This window comes from Heterocephalus glaber, unplaced genomic scaffold (genome assembly GCF_053883595.1).
Source record: "Heterocephalus glaber isolate CG9 unplaced genomic scaffold, H.glaber_assembly_v1.0 deba00001613, whole genome shotgun sequence".
Lineage (NCBI taxonomy): Eukaryota > Metazoa > Chordata > Mammalia > Rodentia > Bathyergidae > Heterocephalus > Heterocephalus glaber.
Window position 1 is genome coordinate 27504355 of NW_028258384.1, and position 21805 is coordinate 27526159.

At 37.6% G+C, this 21805-nt stretch overlaps 1 pseudogene; it reads right to left on the reverse strand.

Moving 5' to 3' along the window:
• Nucleotides 1-5551: 5551 nt before the first annotated feature.
• On the reverse strand, nucleotides 5552-20909 carry LOC147822527 (uncharacterized; annotated as a pseudogene).
• Between the last annotated feature and the right edge of the window lie 896 nt (nucleotides 20910-21805).

Sequence of the window (21805 nt, forward strand, 5' to 3'; positions counted from 1 at the left end):
TTGACAAAATCCAACATGCATTTATGATAAAAACCCTACAAAAAATTGGAATAGATGGTCTCTACCTCAAACTGATAGAAGCCATCTATGAAAAACCAACAGCCAATATCATACTAAATGGTCAAAAACTGAAATCCTTCACACTAAAATCAGGAACAAGACAAGGCTGTCCACTATCACCACTCTTGTTCAATATAGTTCTGGAAACATTAGCCATGGCAATTAGACAAGAGAAAGAAATAAAAGGAATAAAGATAGGTAATGAAGAAGTCAAATTGTCATTATTTGCAGATGACATGATACTCCAAATAGAAGACCCCAAGAACTCCACCAAAAGTCTTCTAGACTTAATAACCAAATTCAGTCAAGTAGCTGGTTACAAGGTCAACACACAAAAATCAATAGCTTTCCTCTACACCAATGACAGACTCACTGAGAGAGAAATAGGGCAAATAATTCCTTTTACAATAGCATCCAAAACCTGAAATATCTAGGAATCAACCTAATGAAAGAAATCAAAGACCTCTTCTCTGAAAACTATGGCACTCCGAAAAGAGAGATTGAAGATGATATCAGAAAATGGACAGACATCCCCTGCTCCTGGGTAGGAAGGATTAATATAGTGAAAATGGCCATACTTCCAAAACTGCTATATAGCTTTAATACAATTTCAATTGAGATCCCAGCAGCATACTTCATGGACCTTGAGAAAACAATCCAAAAATTCATTTGGAACAAGAAGAGACCCAGAATAGCAAAAGTAATTCTAGGTAACAGAGACATGGCAGGGGGTATCACAATCCCCAACCTGCAACTCTACTACAAAGCTACTGTGATAAAAACAGCATGGTACTGGCAAAGAAACAGACCTGAGGACCAGTGGAACAGATTAGAAGATGCAGAAACAACGCCAGGCACACTCAGCCATCTCATCTTTGATAAAGGAGCCAAACACCCTCAGTGGAGGAAAGATAGCCTCTTTAATAAATGGTGCTGGAAAAATTGGTCTTCAACTTGCCAAAGATTAAAACTAGACCTATATCTCTCACCATGAACTAAAATAAAATCAAAATGGATCAAAGATCTAAATATTAAAATAGAAACTCTGAACCAGTTGGAACAGAGGTTAGGTAGAACTGTTGAAGACATTGGTGTAGGAAAAGATTTCATAAACAAAACCTCAGTTGACCGTGAACTAGCACAAACAATCAACAAGTGGGATCTCTTCTTATTAAAAAGCTTCTGCACAGCAAGAGAAACCACCAGCAGTGTGAAGAGACAACCCACAATGTGGGAACAAATCTTCACCTGTTCTTCCTCAGACAAAGGTATACTATCTCGAATCTATAAAGAACTTAAAAAGATCAGACCTCCCACATTTAAAGACCCAATTCAAACATGGGCATCTGAAATGAATAGACATTTCTCAGACAAAGAAGTAGAAATAGCAAATAAATACATGAAAAAATGTTCAACATCACTGGTCATTCGAGAGTTGCAAATGAAAACAATGCTGAGATTCCACCTCACTCCAGAAAGAATGGCTGCTATCATGAAATCAACCAATAGCAAAGGCTGGCGGGGCTGTGGGGAAAGAGGAACCCTGCTCCACTGCTGGTGGGAGTGTAGACTGGTGCAACCACTGTGGGAATCAGTATGGATACCTCAAAGAACTAGGACTGGAAGTCCCATTTGACCCCGCTATTCCACTGCTGGGGATCTTCCCCAAAGAATTAAAAGAATCATACCACAGTGATATATGTGTGCCTATGTTAATAGCAACACAGTTTGTAATAGCTAAAACTTGGAAACAGCCCAAATGCCCATCAGCTGGAGACTGAATCAGAAAATGTGGTTTTTTAAATAAAATGGAGTACTACTCCACCATAAAAAATGAGAAATTAGAGACATTTATAGCTAAGTGGATGCACATTGAGGTGATACTCCTAAGTGAAATACATAGGACACACATGTATAAATACCAAATAGTTTCTCTGGTGTGAGAACCTGAAAGTGTAAATAAGGACTAAAATATATAATAGGTAATGTGAAATAGGAAGCAAAGGGGTAAAGGTGAAGGAAGTGGGAGGGCTAGGGGAAAGGATAGAAGGGAATGGGATTAATATGAAAAAATGGAAAAATAGGAACAAAATCTTTGTAAATAGGGAGGACTGGAGGGGTTGAAGGGAGGGCTGGGCAAGGGTGAAAAATAAGAACCAAGAGAGACTATGTAAAGGTGCAAATTTCCAATGATGAATGTCATTATATTGTATACCTAAAATGTACCAATGATTAGAATGAATAATCAATAATGCAAAATAGGAAGAAAAGGTCCAAAGGGTTAGGGGTAGTGGGAGGGGCAGGGGAAAGGAAAGAAGGGAAAGGAAAAATGCTGAGAAATGGAAAAAATGGAAATAAAGTCTTTGTAAATAGGGAAAGGTGGAGGGGGTGGAGGGAGGGCTAGGAATGGGAAAAAAATAAGAACAAAGATGCATTATGTAAAGGTGTAATTCCCTATGAAAAATGTAATTGTGTTGTATACCTGAAATGTACCAATAAAAGAATTAAACAACAACAACAACAAAAATCTCTTTCCTGAATCAGTGAATTGAGAACTTTTTTTTTGTACCTGGGATCAAACTCAGGACCTTGTGATTGCAAGGGAGGCGTGGTGCCACTGAGCTAAATCCTTGGCCCAGATAAATTTTTTGTTTTGTTTTGTTTTGTTTTGCTACCAGGGATGGAACTTTTGACCTTGCACTTATGAGGCAGGCGGTGGAATCACTGAGCTAAATCCCCGGCCCCTGATAACTTTTGAATCACATCATTCTTCTATGTTTATTAGTCAATATTCTTGTAATGTCAAAGAAAATTAGTTACCCTTACTAACTAGTACAGTGCCTATATTGGAGTTTTAACTCCATTGGCTTTGGGATCCTACCTGGGGACTTCTAGGTATGACTGGGTGGGTCATGGAGGTGTGGTCTTGGGGTCCCTTATCGCTTTATTCTGGCACTCTCCTTCAATCTGTGTTTCATCTCTCATAAACTAAGAATTTACCATGTCTTTCTGAGACAGGAGATTAGGGAGTGACAAACTGGCTGAGCAAATGAGTATGACTCGTCAGTGACAGAGATCCGGGAAATGTGCAGAAAAACAGTTCCCAATGCTCTGTGCCTGAAATGAATCAGAGAATTCTATCTTCAGTTCTTCTCATGAGAACTCAAGCAGGTGTTTGGGAGGATGGCTTAGACCTGACATCCACCTGAGGAGAGGGAGATACAAAAGACAGCCACTGTTAACCTCATGGCCACTGTGCTCTCTCTTTCACAGTGGTCCACTCTCACCCTGTAGGGTATATTTCTTTTCATATTTTTAATTGGCCCACACTTACTCTGGGGAGCATGTTTCCTTTCCCACCTTTAATAAATAAAAATCTCACTACCTTTTGCATTTGTTTTGTACAATTCTTTGTTGAGTACAAGAAGAACCAAGAAAGAATCTCTAGAGAAAGATGGCAGAGCAATAAGCAACAACAAATTAGGCTCTCCAAGATTCCAAATGCAGACACTGGGAAATAACTTGGGGAAGAAAAGAAGGAAAGAGGTAGATCCTTGGGACCCAGGGAAGATCTGATGGGAAAATTAGAGCCTACACAGAAATTGAAGTGACAAACAACAATGAAGAAAAAGGAAGGGGCAATTTGCACTTTCTCCCTGGCTCTTGGCTCCTGGCTCATGAAAAATGAAGATCAAGTCTATAGAGACTCAGTGAAAGTGGGCAACTCCAGAGGCCTTCAGGGAGAAATGCACTAGTGGAATGGATCAGCAGATGTTGTGTGCTACAACAGCTGGTGAGTGACTTCAGTCCAACTGTCTGCAGTATCCCTGAAGAGAGAGCTTGGTCTGACGGCATTCTAGGGAGGGGCCAATTGAACCTCGGACTTAGAGAAGCCACTGGTTGGCTTCATCTCAGGACTCTCAGTGTTAAACTCATACAGTGACTGGGTGAGGGACAACCATGAGAGATGTCCGTGGTCAGGGAACTGTGGTCAGGCCAGCAAGAGACACCCAGAGTGTTATAAGCTAAATGACTTAGGCCCCAACCCTATGACCAGAGGCCAGGTTCAGCCTGAATTTCCATGAGTTTGAAAGTCCCAGAACTGGCACCGCAACCTAATCTGACTGCTGGCTTGCTGGTGATTGCCCAGCATAGATATGGGCTCTAAGTACCTTCTTTGTCTACCAGCAAGAGCAGAGTTATGCCTTGAATTGGACACTACCACAAAACTGTAGACTGCAGAAAATAACCACAGGCTTAAAATCACAGAGAAATTTCTTTTTTTCTTTGCTTTTGGCTTTTTAAAAATTTTTGTTCATTTGGCTTTTTAAAAAATTGTTTTTTTGGGCTGGGGATTTAGCTCAGTGGTGCCTCCGCCTGCCTCGAAAGCGCAAGGTCCCGAGTTTGATCCCCAGTACCAAAAAAAAGAAAAGAAATTAAAAAAAAAATTTTTTTGTGTGTGAATGTGAACATTGTGTTTAGTGTATTTTTTTGTTTATTTTGTTCCTGTTTTTTCTTTTTCCCTTCCCTCTTGTCTTCTTCACCAGTTTTCTGAGGCTTGGGTAATCTTCCTCTATCTTTCAGCCTTGGTTCTCATCTCTTTCTTTTTTTGTTTTTCTGTTTTCCTCTTCTCCCTTTAAAATTTTTCTTTTATCTTCTACTTTTTGCTAGGTATTTGTCCTATCTTTACCCTATTCTACAGATATCCTTCTACTCCCCAGTAAGATCCTTTGAACTACTACTTTCCTCTCCTCCTTTTCATACCATAGAATTTAAAGTTTCAAAGTTTTTTGTTTGCATTCCCATTTTTCCAAACCATAAATCTTTAATAGTATAACCATAGTTTTTTTAATCTTTCAATATTTAACTGTAAAATTACTGTTGAATTCTTTCCTACCATTAGCAGAGATATAACTATTCCATTTATGCACATTAACTGTAAATCAATACCTGGGTTGTCTTAATATTTACATCATAATTGACAGTTTCTTTTCTAGGAATAAAGATGGTACATAACTGGTTCTTATGCTATGTTAATATCTGATTTGTCATGGGCAATACTATTGCAGCTATTTCACTTGATATTAACAGGGTCATATAATTGTCATTATTCCTCTGTAAGCCAACACTCAGATTGCCTTTGTGACACTGACAATACTAGAGTACATTTCCAAAAAAATTGGTTTCTGGACTAACTACACTGCATCCTCCTTTTCCAAAATAACTAAAGTGATGAAATTTTGGGGCTGTGGCAAAGGATAGGGTCAGGGATGTAGCTCAGTGGTGCCGGGCCTGCTTGGCAAGCACAAGGTCCCAAGTTTGATCCCCAGGACTGAAAAAAATTGATAGAGAAATAAGGTGGGGTTTTTTTTTGGGGGGGTGGTACTGGGGATTGAACTCGGGACCTTGTGCTTGCAAAGCAGGTGGCAGAACCACTGAGTGAAATTCCCAGCCTATATAAGGTATTTCTTTTTGCATAAATAGGTCAGGGTTAAATAGTGCCATGCTTTGGAAGGATAAAAACTCCAGCCCAGCCACCAGCTACCCCACTGGCCTCTACCTCCTGGTCTCTGAGGATGATGATGATGAGGATGTGGCCTTGACCCGTGGCCTGGGCCTGCAGAAGCCCCCGGCCCTCCTGGCTGGCAACAGTGTCCCCCGCCTGGACCCCCCAAATTTGGTGGCTGTGGTGGCTTTGGGAGCAGCGGTGGCTTTGGGTCCATGCCCTGAGGTGGCCTTGATTTCTGGTGTCCTGCCTGTTGGGGAGGCAGTCCATTTCCCAGCCTTGGGAGCCTCGGCTACAGTTTATCCAGGGCCCCCTGCTTCTCCTCGCCTGCCCTGGCTGTCCGGGACCTTTGACTTCCTGTCGAGCTGGTGGATACTGGAGGAGGTCCCAAATGGTTTTGGAAGGCCCTTCCTGGTCACACCCTGCTGTGGCCTGGTGCCTTTGCAGCCTCCTTGTGGGGCCTTCTCCAAGGCCTTGGCCAGCCTGGGGGGAACCCTCGGCTCGCCTAGCTCTCCAGCTCCCTTCCTGCTGGAGCTGGCCAGCCCTGTCTGGGGGGGCTTCCTGCTGGGTCGGGGCTTCCTCTTGTGCTTGGGGATGAGCTTGAAGCTGCCAGTGGCACCCCTGGCTTTCGAGTTGAGGGGCCTGGTGAGGAGGCCACAGCACATGCGGGTGGCCAGGGCCTACTTCAGTAGGTACTTGAAGCGGATGACATCCACCGTTGGGTACTTGTGCAGGATGTAGAGCTTGATGGCCGCCACTGAGGTGCCATAGCGCTGCTCCCCTGCCTGCAGGGCCTCCAGCACCATGCGCAGCACTGTGGGGTGGTGGTGGACCAACATGACCCTGCTGCCGTCCAGCCTTGGCTTTCCAGACCCAGGGGACCCCTATGACCCTGCTGTGGAGGGGGAGAAAGAGGAGTTGCTGGTGATGCTCCTGGAAGCCATTGGAAGAGCAGCTGCGGCAGCCACCTCTGCTGTGGGTCGAAATAAAGTATTTTTACAAGAAAGAGCACTTCAAGAAATTCATGCTCACAAAACTAGCATTACAAAAAACTCTGAAGGATATCCTAGAAGGAGACAATGAAGCCAATAATGTGAATAAGTAAAAAAAAAAATTGAGTACACCCGGCATGATAAGCAGCTAAGTAAAAGGAAAAAAAATGAGGAAATTAACAGGAAAATAATGTAATGACAAGAATAGGTCAATATCTCTCAGTAGTAACTCTCAATGTGAATAATTTTGATTCCTAGATCAAAAGAAACAGATTGACAGAATGGATCAAGAAAGAAAACCCAGTGTTATGCAGCATACAAGAAACACATTTTATTAAAAAAGAGGGCTGGGGATTTAGCTCAGTGGTGCCATCGCCTGCCTCACAAGTGCAAGGTCCTGAGTTCGACACCCAGTACTGCAAAAATAAATAAATAAATAAATAAATAAAAAAGATACTTACAGGGGGCCAGAGATTTAGCTCAGTGGCACCTCGCCTACCTCACAAGTGCAAGGTCCTGAGTTTGAGCCCCAGTCACACCCCTCCAAAAGACTTACAGATTAAAAATCAAAGGATAGAAAACAATATTCCATGCAACAAGAACCTAGAAAAAAGCAGGAGTTGCTATGCTAATTTCAGATGAAGTGGATTTCAAGCTAAGACTGATCAGAAGAGACAAAGAAGGTCACTACTTGTTAGTTAACTGAACAATTCAACAGGAAGAGTCAACAATTATAAACATATATGTACAAAATACTGGCACATCCAAGTTCATAAAATAAACACTAATGGACACGAAAAAAATCAGATAAACATCAATATGATTGTAATGAGGGACTTCAACACCACAGTGTCACAAATGGACAGATCAACTAGGCCAAAAAATCAACAATGAATTATCAGACTGGAACAAAACCTTCAAACAAATTGACTTAATAGATATCTACAGAGTGTTCTATCCAACAACAACAGAATATACATTCTTCTCAGCAGCACATGACATTTTCTCCAAAATAGACCACATACTAGATAATAAAGCATGCTTAAGTAAATGCAAAAGAATCAAAATTATTCCATGCATATTATCAGATCATAGTGCAATGAGACTAGAAATCAATGGCAAAAGAAACCACATAAAATATACAAACACATGGAAATTAAACAATACTCCCTCAAATAATCAATGGGTCACAGATGAAATTAAGAAATTAGACAGTTTTTACAATCAAACAATAATGCCAGTACAACATACTGGAACCTATGGGATGCAATGAAAGCAATCCTAAGAGGCAAGTTCATAACAGTGAATTCCTACATAAGGAAAAGAGAAAAAATTCAAATAAATAACCTAATGATGCACCTCAAGGTCCTAGAAAAAGAAGAACAATCCAAACCCAAAGCTAATACAAGGAGGGAAGTTATAAAGATCAGGGCAGAAATTAATGAAATAGGGACTTAAAGAAAGAACAAAAATCAACAAATCGCCAGGCATGGTGGTGCATGCCTTTAATCCAAGCACTTGGGAGGTTTAGGCAGGAGGATTGCCATGAGTTCAAAGCCAGTCTGGACTACTTAGTGAGATCAAATTCAGACTGAACTACATAGTAGACCTTGTCTCAAAAAAAATGCATTGAAGAGTTGGTTATTTGAAAGATTAAACAAAGTAGACAAACCCTCAGTGAATCTTACCAAAATTAAAGAAAAGGCCAAATCCATGTAATTAGAAATGAAAAAGGTGAAATTACAATGGATTCTGCTGAAATCCAGAAGATCATCAGTAACTACTTTGAGAACCTGTACTTTAATAAAATGGAAAATTCAGAGGAAATAGATAAGAACTTCCAAAGCTGAACCAAGAAGATATAAAAATCCCGAATAAACCAATATCAGTCAGTGAAATTGAAGAAATAATTTTTAAAAACCTACAAACTAAGAAAATCCCAGATCCCAACAGATTCACTGCCAAATTCTACAAGAATTTTAGAGCAGAGCTAACACCAGTACTCCTCAAACTCTTTAATGAAATCAAAAGGGAAGCAATATTCCCAAGTTATTCCTGGAAGCAAGCATTACCTTGATTCCAAAACCAGAAAAGGACCCAACCAAGCAACCAACCAACCAAACAAACAAAAAAACTACAGGCCAGTCTCTTTAATGCACACAGATGCAGAAATCCTCAAAAACTTATCAGCAAACAGAATGTAGAAAATCATCAAGAAGATCATTTACCCTGACCAAGTAGGATTCATCCCAGGGGTGCAGGGATGGTTCAACATATGCAAATCAATAAGCACCACATAAACAGAACCAAGGACAAAACCCACAGGATCATCTCAATAGATGCACAAAATTCATTCGACAAAATCCAACACTCATTCATGATAAAAACACTGAAGAAAATTGGAATAGAATGTCTTTATCTCAATGTAATAATAGCTATCTATGACAAACCAACTGTCAATATCATTCTAAATGGAGAAAAGTTTAAAGCTTTCTGTCTAAAATCAGGAAAAAGACAAGGATGTCTGCTGTGAACACTTTTGTTTAATATAGTTCTGAAATGTTAGCTAGAGCAATAAGACAAGAGAAAGAAGTAAAAGGGATATGGATAGGAAGGAAGAAGTTAAATAATCATTATTTGCAGATGACAGGATCCTCTACATAGTAGACCCCCAAAACTCTACCAAAAGACTTCTAGAAATAATATCCAAATTCAGCTGTGTAGCAGGATACAAAGTCAGCACTCAAAAATCAATAGTGTTACTGCACACCAATAACAAGCTCACTGAGAGGGAAATAAGTGAAATAATATCCTTCACAATAGCGTCAAGAAAAATGAAATCCTTAGGAATTAACCAAGGAAATGAGAGACCTCTACATTGAAAATAATAGTACTCTAAAAAAGGAGATTGAAGAGGACATAAGAGAATGGAAAGCTATCCCCTGTTCCTAGATAAGCAGAACAAATATGGTCAAAGTGGCCATACTTCCAAAACTGTTTTATAGATTTAATGCAATCCCAGGCAAAATGCCAGTAACATTCCTTACAGAAAACAATCCTAAAATTCATATGGAACTAGGGGGCATTACAGTCTCAGACTTCACGTTATATTACAAAGCTACAGTGGTAAAAACAGCATGATATTAGCAAAAAAAAAAAAAGACTCATTGATCAATGGAACAGAATAGAAGAAGATACAGGAACAACTCCAGGCATACTAAGCAAAGTTATCTTTGACAAAGGGGCCAAATTCCTTCACTGGAGGAAAGATAGTCTCTTATGCACAAAACTAAAATAAAAATGAATCAAATATCTAAACATTAGAACAAAAACTTAATCTGCCTGAAGACAAAATAGGTAAAACTTTGAAGATATAGGTGTAGGCAAAGACTTTCTAAACAAAATACCAATTGCACAAGAAGTAATATCAAGAATCAAATGGCATCACATAAAATTTAAAAGCTTTTGCACAGCAAAGGAAAACACTAACAAAGTGAAGCGACAACCTACAGAATGGGACACATTTTTGCCAGCTTCTCCTCAGAGAAAAGAGTAATATTTAGAATCTCTAAAGAACTCCAAAAAATCAGACCTCCCAAATTTAAATGCCCAATTTAAAAATAGGCAGCTGAAATGGATAGACACTTCTCAGATGAAGAAATACATATGACCAATAAACATATGAAAACATGTTCAACATTATTGACCATTCAAGAAATCCAAATGAAAACACTGAGATTCCATCTCACCCCAGAAAGAATGGCTGCCATCAAGAAATCAACCAATAACTAATGCTGGAGAGGTTGTAGGGAGAAAGGAACCCTTTCAATTATTGGTGGGACTGTAAATTGATACAACTACAATGGAAATCAGTATGGATATTCCTCAAAAAACTAAAATAGAAATTCCATTTGACCCCTCTATTACGTTTCTGGATATCTTCCCCAAAGAGTTAAAGACATCATATCACAGTGATGTATGCATACCCATGGTTATAGCAGAGCAATTCATAATAGCTAAATCTTGGGAACAATCTATATGCCCATCAACAGATGAATGAATAAAAATGTGATATTTGTATGCAATGGAGTACTACTCTGCCATAAAAAGGATAAACTTGAGTCATTTGTAGGAAAATGGATGCACCTTGAGACCATAATGCTAAGTGAAGTAACTTAGACACACAAGCATAAATATCACATGATTTCTCTCGTATGAAAAACTATATATATAAAATGCAAAATAAAAGACAGATAATAGGAAAAAAGAGAAAGGAAAAAAGGTATTGCAATCAGGTGTGAACAATATATCTAAATGTGTACCTTGATTTAGTACAATTGCCTTGAATGTTTTATGTGTTCTTTGGCCTATTAGTCTGGTTTTCAATCTGTATGATAATTAACTTTATAAGGTCTTATATGATAAATATATGAATCTGATGCTGGAAAAGTAAAAAGGGTGTGAAGGGAGGTGAGAAAAAGAAGGGAATTGAAATGTATTATGTACATATATCAATCCCCTATAGTGAATGTAATCATTATGTACTGCAAACATGCACTAAAAATAAAATAAAAATAAAGCTGGGCATTGTGGCACACACCTGTAGTCCCAGCACTCGGGAGGCTGAGGCAGGAAGCCAGCCTGGGCTACATAGTGAGTTCAAGGCCAGTCTGAACTACAAAGGGAGACCCTGCCTCAATCCCCCCCCAAAAGAATTTAAAAATACAAAAAAAAAAAAAGAATCTCTAGGAGTTCCCTGCATCCCACAGTGTGGTAACATTTCTGCTGTAATGTCTCTGCCTTGCAGCCAGTGCATCATGGACTGAAACCTTTAGCAAATTAAACATCTCAAATCCTTCAAGTTTTGAGTGTGGGGTACTGTGTCTCAGTGACAAGAAGGCTGACTAATACAACTAATACAACTTGGGGTACCTAAAATATAGCTTCCTACTGGATAGACAGGCAACTGCTTAATTGTTTTTGCTATAGTGAAATGGATTGCTCTGAGAATGCTCTGCTTTGGTTTTGCTCAGTCTCAGTTTTGTTCAGTCCAACAGTTTTAGGAAATATGAAAAATTATGTCCTAGTTCAAATTCTTGCTTTGAGTGTCCTTAAAAAATACTTAGTTTGATTAGATAGTGCCAAATTTAGAGATTTGAAGAAAACATGTTACAAAATAGTATGTACAAAATCTTTCCGTTTAATTTTTATGCTTTCATATAGTTCCAAGTATATGGAAATTAAGTATATGGCAAAAATTGTATTCCAAATTGGTAGGGGAAGGATGGTCTTATCAATAAATACATTTTGGATACTGGTTATCTATCTGGAAAAACAAAATCAGAGCTGTATCTCATGCTACTTTAAGTTCCAAATGAGGTTTTAAACATAAAATAGTTGTATAATCATACAATAGAAGAAACTTTTCATAAGACTCTGTTGAGGAAGGAAAAGCCATAAATGAAAAAAAACTGATGCAAAGGTGTTACAAACAATATTTTAAAAGGCAAGAGACCAGGAGAATACCATAAACACTAAATACAGTTCTGTACTACTCAGCCATGAAAAATGAGAAATTAGAGACATTTATAGCTAAATAGATGCACATTGAGGCGATACTCTTAAGTGAAATAAAGAGGACACACATGTAAATACCAAATAGTTTCTCTAGTGTGAGAAACTGAAAGTGTAAATAAGGATCACAATCTATAATTTATAATGTGAAATGGGAAGAAAAGGTCTAAAGGGGTAGGGGAAGTGAGAGAGGTAGGGGAAAGGAAAGAAGGGAATGCAATCAATATGAGAAAATGATAAAATGGAAACAAAGTCTTTGTAAATAGGGAGGGATGGAGGGGTTGAAGGGAGGGCAGGGAAAGGGGGAAAAATAAGAACCAAGACAGATTATGTAAAGGTGCAAATTTCCAATGATGAACATCATTATATTATATACCTAAAATCTACCAATAAAATAATATTAAAAAAAAGAAAAATAGGCAAATATCTAAACAGGCAATGTAGAGAGCTACAAATGACCAATATGCATGTAAACAGATGCACAACCTCATTACTCAACAACAAAATGTAATCTCCAACATTACTATACTATTCTCAGCTTTCTGATTAGCAAAATTTGAAAAGATAATTTTTGCAAGACAAACAAACACCACAGTATAATTGATTGATACAAACTGAACTTGTTATTTAAGAAGTTTAGGCAATTTACAGTTTAAATCTTAAATGTTCCCCCAGAGTCTCATGTGTTTGAAAGGTGATTGGATTATGGGGGTGCTATACTCACTGGTGGATTCATTCATTGATGAGTTCAGTAGTTGGATGTGTGTTAGGAAGTGGGGCTTTGTTGGAGATGTGGTCACTGGGGGTGTGAAATGCAAAAGTGTATTTTTCCCCTGGCTCCTCCCTTCTCTCTTTACTTCCTGGTTGCCATGAAGCAAGAAACATTCTTCTGCCATGTCTTTCTACTTAATGTTTCTGCCTTGGATCGAGCTGATCATGTACTGAAACTGTGAATAAAAATAAACCTCTCCTCTTTTAAGTTGTGAGTGTTGGATATTTTGTCCCAGTGGTGGGAAAGTGACTAGCACAAAAATTAGTATCAGAGAAGTAGGGTTGTCTCTGTGACTGTGACTGGCCGTGTGGTTTAGAAGCCTTTCAGACTGGTTTGCTGGAGAAGTTTAGAAAGGTTTGGAGATATGGGCTACAGAAGCCTTAGAATGCAGTATGCAGAGCTTTATGGATGATTCCTGTTGGGAGTTAGAAGACCAGAATGCTGACAGAAATGTAGATAGTAAAGGCCAGGTTTTGGAGATTTCATTTGGGAACAAGGGCCCCACTGGCAATTGGACTAGAGGCAATGTGTGTTACACTCTAGTAGAAAATTTGTCTTCATTTTGCTCTTCTCCTGAGACTTTGTGGGAGACTGAGATTCAGGGTGGTGGAGTAATTAATCAGGAAGAGGAAATTTCAAGGCAGCCCAACGTTCAGGCTGTGTGCAATGCAGTGTGGCCAGACTTTTAACCCTACTCTTACCTCTGAAAAGCTGTTCACAGATATTCCCCATTTAACAACTGAGCTATGCTCCCCACAACTAGGACATTAAATGAATTAGTCACTCATTTCTCAGACAAAGAAGTAAAAAGCAGCAAATAAATATATGAAAAAATGTTCAATGTCACTGGTCATTCGAGAGATGCACATGAATGAAAACAACACTGAGATTCCACCTCACCCCAGAAAGAATGGCTGCTTTTAAGAAATCAACCAATAACAAATGCTGGTGGGGGTGTGGGGAGAAAGGAATCCTTCTCCATTGTTGGTGGGAGTGCAGACTGATGCAACCACTGTGGAAATCAGTATGGAGATATCTTAAAGAACTAGGACTAGAGGTCCCATTTGACCCAGCTATTCCCCTGCTGAGTATCTTCCCCCCCAAATTAAAAGAATCATACCACAGTGATATATGTGCACCTGTGTTTATAGTGGCACAGTTTGTAATAGCTAAAGCTTGGAAACAGCCCAAGTGCCCATCAACTGGAAACTGGATAAAGAAGATGTGGTTTTTTAATAAAATGGAGTACTACTCAGCCATAAAGAATGAGAAACTTGAGTCATTTATAGCTAAATGTATGCATATTGAGGCCATACTCTTAAGTGAAATAAATAGGACACACATGTATAAATACCAAATAGTTTCTCTAGTGTGAGAAACTGAAAGTGTAAATAAGGATTAAAATGATTAAAATGAATAATTGATAATTTGAAATAGGAAAAGTTCCAAAGGTGTAGGGGTGGTGGGAGGGGAAGGGGAAAGGGAAGAAGGGAAAGGAAAAATTATGAGAAAAGAAAAAAAATGGATACAAAATCTATGTAAATAGGGAATGGTGGAAGGGGTGAATGTTGCACAGGTAATGGGGGGAAAAATAAGAACTAAGATACATCATATACAGGTACAAGCACCCAATGACAAATGTAAACATATTGTATACCTAAAATGTATCAATAAAAGAATTTTAAAAAATAAATAAATTAGTCACTAACTGACAAATTGTATATAGTATGTACACTACAATATTCAGAACAAAGAAATGATCAAAGGAAACTCTACTTGATGACTTTGCTTTTATTTGCGTAACTCTTACATGCAGCACTGTAATTTATAACAGAACATAAAACTACAATACTACACATTATAATCACCAAAAATTACAATACTATATAAGAAAGGTATGCTATACAAAAGAAGATGTTGAGGCTTTATAAACAAGATGTACAGAACTGTATAAAAAAGTCAGGTCATAAGTCTGAACGGCATGCTTTGGTTGTAAGTCCTAATAGTCATTAAACAGGTTGTTAAACGAGGAATATTTGTATTATATTCAACAGGTAAAAGACAAAGACTCTAAACAAGAAGAAAAATATCCCAAGGAACAGAAGGAAAATTCCAACAAGTAATTTAAGCTGTACAATGCCTTAATAAGAATATGAACTTCATAAAAGAAAAGCTCAAGATGAGACATTAAAACAACATTAGATAAAAAGGAAGATTGCAAACTAAAGAAACAACATCACTATGAAAATAATAAATTATAAACTGAGGCTAAAATTGAGTTATGGGCAGAGGAAAGGCTTAATATAACCACAGTGACTGGAGATGAAAAAGATGGAAGAAATTAAAGGAAATAACGATATATTATTATATGTACACATACACACACGTAGTCATTCTTGGTATCCACAGAGGATTAGTTCTAGGGCCTCCCTACCACAGATATTCAAATTTACAGATGCTCAAGTCCCTAACATAAAATGGTACAGTATTTGTGTATAACCTGTGCATATCATCCTGTGTAATTTAAATCTTCTGTACATCACTTGTAATACCTAATGCAATATAAATGTTAAGTAAATAGTTGTTATATTGTATTGTGTAGGGATTAATGAAAGAAAATGTCTGTGCTCAGTACAGAAGCAATTTTTTCTCAAGTATTTTCTATCCAAGGTGGGTAGAATCCACAGATGCAGAACCTGTGGATAGGACGGGTTGACTCTATACCTACATTAAAAAAGAATTAAGTGTTCATATAAAAGAACATATTGTATTCCAAGAATATTGTTTGAAAATTTATTTCATAATCCTAGAATCTGAGTGATATTTTATCTTTCTTCTCAGCACTTATTGCATTTGCTTCTTTATGATGAGCGCTCATAATTAAAAAGTGAAAATATTTTCCTAAAGAATGAAGGAAGACCAAATATAAAGACCCAATTTAAAAATGGGCATCTGAAATGAACAGACATTTCTCAGACAAAGAAGTAAAAGCAGGAAATAAACATATGAAAAAATGTTCAACATCACTGGTCATTTGAGAGATGCAGATGACAACAACACAGAGATACCACCTTACCCCAGAAAGAATGGCTGCTCTCAAGAAATGAACCAATAACAAATGCTGGCAGGGGTGTGGAGAGAAAGGAACCCTTCTCCATTGTTGGTGAGAGTGCAGACTGGTGCAACCACTGTGGAAATCAGTATAGAGATGCCTTAAAGAACTAGGGCTAGAGGTCCGATTTGACCCAGCTCTTCCTCTGCTGGGTATCTTCCCAAAAGAATTGAAAGAATCATACCACAGTGATATATGCGCACCCATGTTTATAGCGGCACAGTTTGTAATAGCTAAAACTTGGAAACAGCCCAAGTGTCCATCAACTGCAGACTGGATAAAGATGTGTTTTTTTAACCACTTTCTACATACTGCCAGATCTGACTTCTAAGAGTTTGTTTTCTTAAACAAATTTCCATCTATGGTCATACTTTTTTCTTCTATTATCTTTATCCAGTTTTAGGATTAACACAATGTTGATTTCCTAAAATGAGAGGAGAAGTGTTCCTTCTTTTTTCTGCTTTAAATGTTTGATATAATTTATCATTTAAAATGTTTATGAGCCTGCTGTTGTTATATAGGTAGGTTTTCAAGCTAGGAATATACTTTCTTTAATAGGTGCTATTCAAGTTTTATATTTCCTCCAGAGTTAGTTTCATTAATTTGTCTTCTAAGTTACTTCTTAGAAGTTGTCAAATTTATTTCAAAAAAGATTTTTGTAATATGCTTTCTATATCCTTTTAAATTCTGTAAAATCTGTGGTAATGTCTCCTAGATCTTAATATTGTAATTTAAAAATGTATAACTGATATTGTGTAACAGGAAGAAAAGGTCTAAAAGAGCAGGGGAATTGGGAGGGGTAGAGGAAGGGAAAAAAGGGAAAGGAAAAATATGAGAAGAGGAAAAAAATGGAAACAAGGTCTTTGCAAATAGGGAAGGATGGAGGGGGTGAAGGGAGGGCAAAAGAAGGGGAAAAAAATAAGAACCAAGAGACTCATGTAATGGTACAAGATCCCAATGATGATTGTAACTGTATTTTATACCAAAAAGGTACCAATAAAGTTAATGGGGGGGAAAAAAGATGTGTTTTTTAAAAAAAAATAAAATGGAGTACTACTCAGCCATAAAGAATGGGAAACTAAAAAAAAAAACAGAACGAGAAACTGGAGACATTTATAGCTAAGTGGATGCACATTGAGGCCATACTCTTAATTGAAATAAATAGGATACACATGTGTAAATACCGAATAGTTTCTCTGGTGTGAAAAACTAAAAGCGTAGATAAGGACCAAAATGTATAATTGATATTGTGAAATAGGAAAAAAGGGTCTAAAGGAGTAGCGGAAGTGGGAGGGGTAGGGGAAAGGAAAGAGGGGAAAAGAAAAAAAATATGAGAAATGAAAAAAAATGGAAACAAGGGCCAGGGATTTAGCTCAGTGGTGCTGCTGCCTGCCTCGAAAGCACAAGGTCCTGAGTTGGATCCTGGTACAAAAAAAAAAAAAAAAAATTGAAAACTGAAAAAATGGAAACAAAGCTTTTGTAAATAGGGAAGGGTGGAGGGGGTGAAGGGAGGGCAGGGGAATGGGGAATAAATAACCAAGATACATCATGTAAAGGTACAAGACCCCAATGATGGATGCAACTGTATTATATATATAAAATGTACCAATAAATTTAATGGAAAATAAAAGAATTAAGGAAGAATATAATGTAAAAAAACTACCATTACTCAAAATATTATTATACTTGGGAAACCACACTGACTAATCCAATAGGTCACAACATCACTTATTCACAGAACTCTTTTCATATGATACTAGCAAGGTCCGTTCCCAGGGGCAAGTATTCTATGGAATACACTTTGAGAAATACTAACTTGAGAGTCATGTTAGATATTAGGTTTTTAAAATAAAATTTTTGCTTAGTTAGAGACTGCAGCTTTTCTCTAAGGTTATAAATGTGGCAGAAACCCATACTGTCCTCAGACTACTACCATACCTTACTAGACTATAGGTTATTATCCAAATTAATCTATAAGTTCAGAGAAATACTAATAAAACCTCCAAAAACATTTTTAAAAAATGAAACATCCTTTTTAGTGCTGTTTGAGTTCCTTATAGATTTTGTATATTACCCTTTGTCAGATGTATAATTTGCAAATATTTTCTTCCATTCTGTAGGTAGTCTCTTCCCTCTATAAATTGTTTCCTTTGCTGTGAATACTTTAGTTTAACCTAATTCCATTTATTTTTGCTTCTATTTCTTGTGATTTAGAGTTCTTGTCTAAAAATTCCTTGCCCAGACTAATGACATATAGCATTTCTTCCCGATGTTTTCTTTTTGTAGTTTCATAGTTTTAGGTTTTACATCTAAGTCTTTAATCCATTTTGGGTTGATTTTTATATATGGTGAGAGATAGGGCTTGATTTCATTCTTCACGTGAATATCAAAATTTCCTAGCACCATTTTTGGGCTCTCTATATTCTATTCCATTGATTTTTATGTCTTTTTTTTTTTTTTTTTGGTACCAGGGATTGAACTCGGGTCCTTGCTCTTGTGCAGCAGGCAGCGAAACCACTGAGCTAAATTCCCGGCACTTTATGTCTGTTTTTATGCAGTACCATACTGTTTTGGCTGCTAAAGCTGTATAGTATATTTTGAACTCAGTGCAATGTCTCCAGCTTTGCTCTTTTTGCTCAAGATTGTTTTGGCTATTGAGGGTCATTTGTGATTCCAATGGGCAAAAGGTCTAAACAGACATTTCTCCAGAGAAGACATATAAATGGCCAACAGGTATATGAAAAAATGCAGTGACCATCAGGGAAATATAAATCAAAACCACAATTAAATATTACCTCACAACAGTTAGAATGGTGGTTATCAAAAAGACAAAAAATAAAATACTGAAGAGGATGTGTAGAAAACGGAATCCTTATATACTGTGGGTGGGAATGTAAATTAGTACAGTGATTACAGGAAACAATATGGAGGTTCCTCAAAAACTGAAATTAGAACCAACATATGATTCAACTATCTACTGCTGGGTATATATCCAAAGGGAATGAAATAAGTATCTCAAGGAGACATCTACACTCTCATGTTCATTGAAGCACTATTCATAATAGCCAAGATATAGAATCAACCTAAAGGCCCATCAATGGGTAAATGGATAAAGAAAATCTGGTATATATACATAATTGACAATTATTTAGTGATTAAAAAGATGAAAATTTGTCAAATGAAAATATGGATGAGCCTGGAGGACATTACGTTAAGTGAAATAAGCCAGGAACAGAACAAAAAATATCACATGATCTCACGTGTGGAATCTAAAAAATTTCATTTTATGGAAGTTTAGAGTAGAATATGAAAGTATATGAGAGGTTGAGGAGAATGAGGGGGTGAGGAGGGAATAGGTTGGTCAAAGGTATAATATTACAGTTAGGAGAAATAAATGTTGGTACTCTTGCACAGTGAAGTGACTTTAGCTAACAACAATGCATTGTATGCTGCCAATAACTAAAGAGAGGACTTCTAATGTTCTTTTTTTTTTTTTTTTTGGTACCGGGGATTGAACTTGGGTCCTTCCGCTTGCAAGGCAGGTGGCGGAACCACTGAGCTAAATCCCCAGCCCAGGACTTCTAATGTTCTTATAACAAAGAAATGATAAATGTTTAATGTGATGAATATGCTATTTACCCTGATTTGATCGTTATACAATGTATACATCTATCAAAACATCACACTGTACCCCATAAATATGTACAATTGTTAATAAAATAAAATAAAATAATCATCAGGAAAAATAAAAAATAAAAATGCTTTTAAAATTAAGAAAGCAAAGAAAATGAAATCTGGAACTTTACTTGAAATGCTTAAGCATATCAAAAATGGTTTTTAAAAACAGAGCAATGAATGATTTATCCTTCCAGTAACCAAAACTTGCTGCAAAGATATACCAATTAAAATGTGGCACTTTCACATCAAAGCAAACAACGAATAGAGTGATGAGACCACTTACAGAATGGGAAAAAATTTGCCACATATTCCTCAAAGGATTAATCTCTAAATATATAAATAACTCAAAAAAATTAGATCCCCCCAAATTAAGTGACCCAATAAAAAAATGGGCAACTAAAATAAATAGACATTTGTCAAAAGTACAAATGGCAACTGAAAAACCAGCGGAGTGGTGAGTGACAGCTCAGCCTCTCCTAGATTTTGAATTCAGATACTGGAAAATAACTTGGGGAAGGAAAAATGACAGAAGTAGATCCCGGGAATGAATCAGAAAGGATCTGACAGGAAAATTAAAAGCTAGTGAGTGAGACACTGAAGAGACAGAATACAATGAAGAGAAGGGAAGAGACAGTCTGTACTTTCTCCCTAGCTCCTGGCTCACAGCTTATGGGAAAGGGAAACTGAATACTGGGGCTCCTATGGGGCCTTAGAGAGAAATGTAGCCCCAGAGCAGACCAGCAATTTCTGTGATCTGCTGGAACAGTGCAAGATTCTGCTCTCATGGTAGTCCTTTGACAGGCAAGAGCTGGTGAGTGACTCCAGTCCAAGCACCTGCTATATCCCTGGAGAAAGTGCTTGGTCAGATACCAATCAGGGAAAGGTTGATTGTTTGAACCCAGGACTCAGAGCAGCTGCAGGACAGCTTTACTTCAGGGCTCGAAGTGTCATGTTCCCACAGTGACTGTGTGAGAGGCAGCCACAAGAGACAGCAGCAGTCAGACAGTGAGCTGGAAAGAGACCCCCTGAGGGGTTTGAGCTAAAGGGCACAGGCTTCACTCCCTTGGCCAGAGGCCAAGCCTGCCTGAGTTGCTCTGGATTTGAAACTTACAGCATTAGTGTCCTAACTCTATTCTTACTACTTACTGGTACCTTCATCCAGCACAGATCTGGGTCTGGACTGACTTCTTTGTCTACCAGCATGAATAGGGACATGTCTCTACTTGGACCATGCCCCAAAATTGTAGATCCTGGAGAAAATCACCATTCAAAATCACAGAGAAATCTCTTTTTCTTTCTTTCTTTCTTTCTTTCTTTCTTTCTTTCTTTCTTTCTTTCTTTCTTTCTTTCTTTCTTTCTTTCTTTCTTTCTTTTTCTTTCTTATTAAAAAAAGAAGTAGAAATGACCAATAAATACATGAAAAATGTTCAACACCACTGGCTATTTGAGAAGTGCAAATAAAACAATACTAAGATTCCATCCCATTCCAGAAAGAATAGCTATTTTCAAGAAATCAAATAACAAACGCTGGAGAGAGTGTTGGTGAAAAAGGAACCCTTCTTCACTGTTGGTGGAAGTGTAAACTAGTAAAACCACTGTGGAAATCAGTGTGGCGATTTCTCAAATAACAAAAAATAGAAATTCCATTCAACCCAGCTATTCCCCTCTTAGGTATCTTCCCCAAAGAGTTAAAGACATCATAATCCAGATCTGCATACCCACATACATGTATACCCATGTTTGTAGCAGCTCAATTCATGATAGCTAAATCTTGGAAATGGCATACATGTCTATGAACAGATGAATGGATGAAGAAAATGTGGAATTTATAAACAATGGAGAGGTACTGTGCCATAAGGAAGGATAAACTTGAGTCATTTGTAGAAAAATGGATGCACCTTGAGACCATAATGTTAAGTGAAATAAATCAGGCACACAAGCTTAATTATCATATGGATTATCGTACATGAGAAACCCAAAATATAAATAAAGTGCAAAGCGGTAGAAAATAGGAAACAGCAAGATAGATCTTTAGCATATGGGAAGGGAACCAAGAGATGGAGGGAGGGGAGGGAAATGGGATAAAAAATGAAATTGTGATGTTTTGTGTA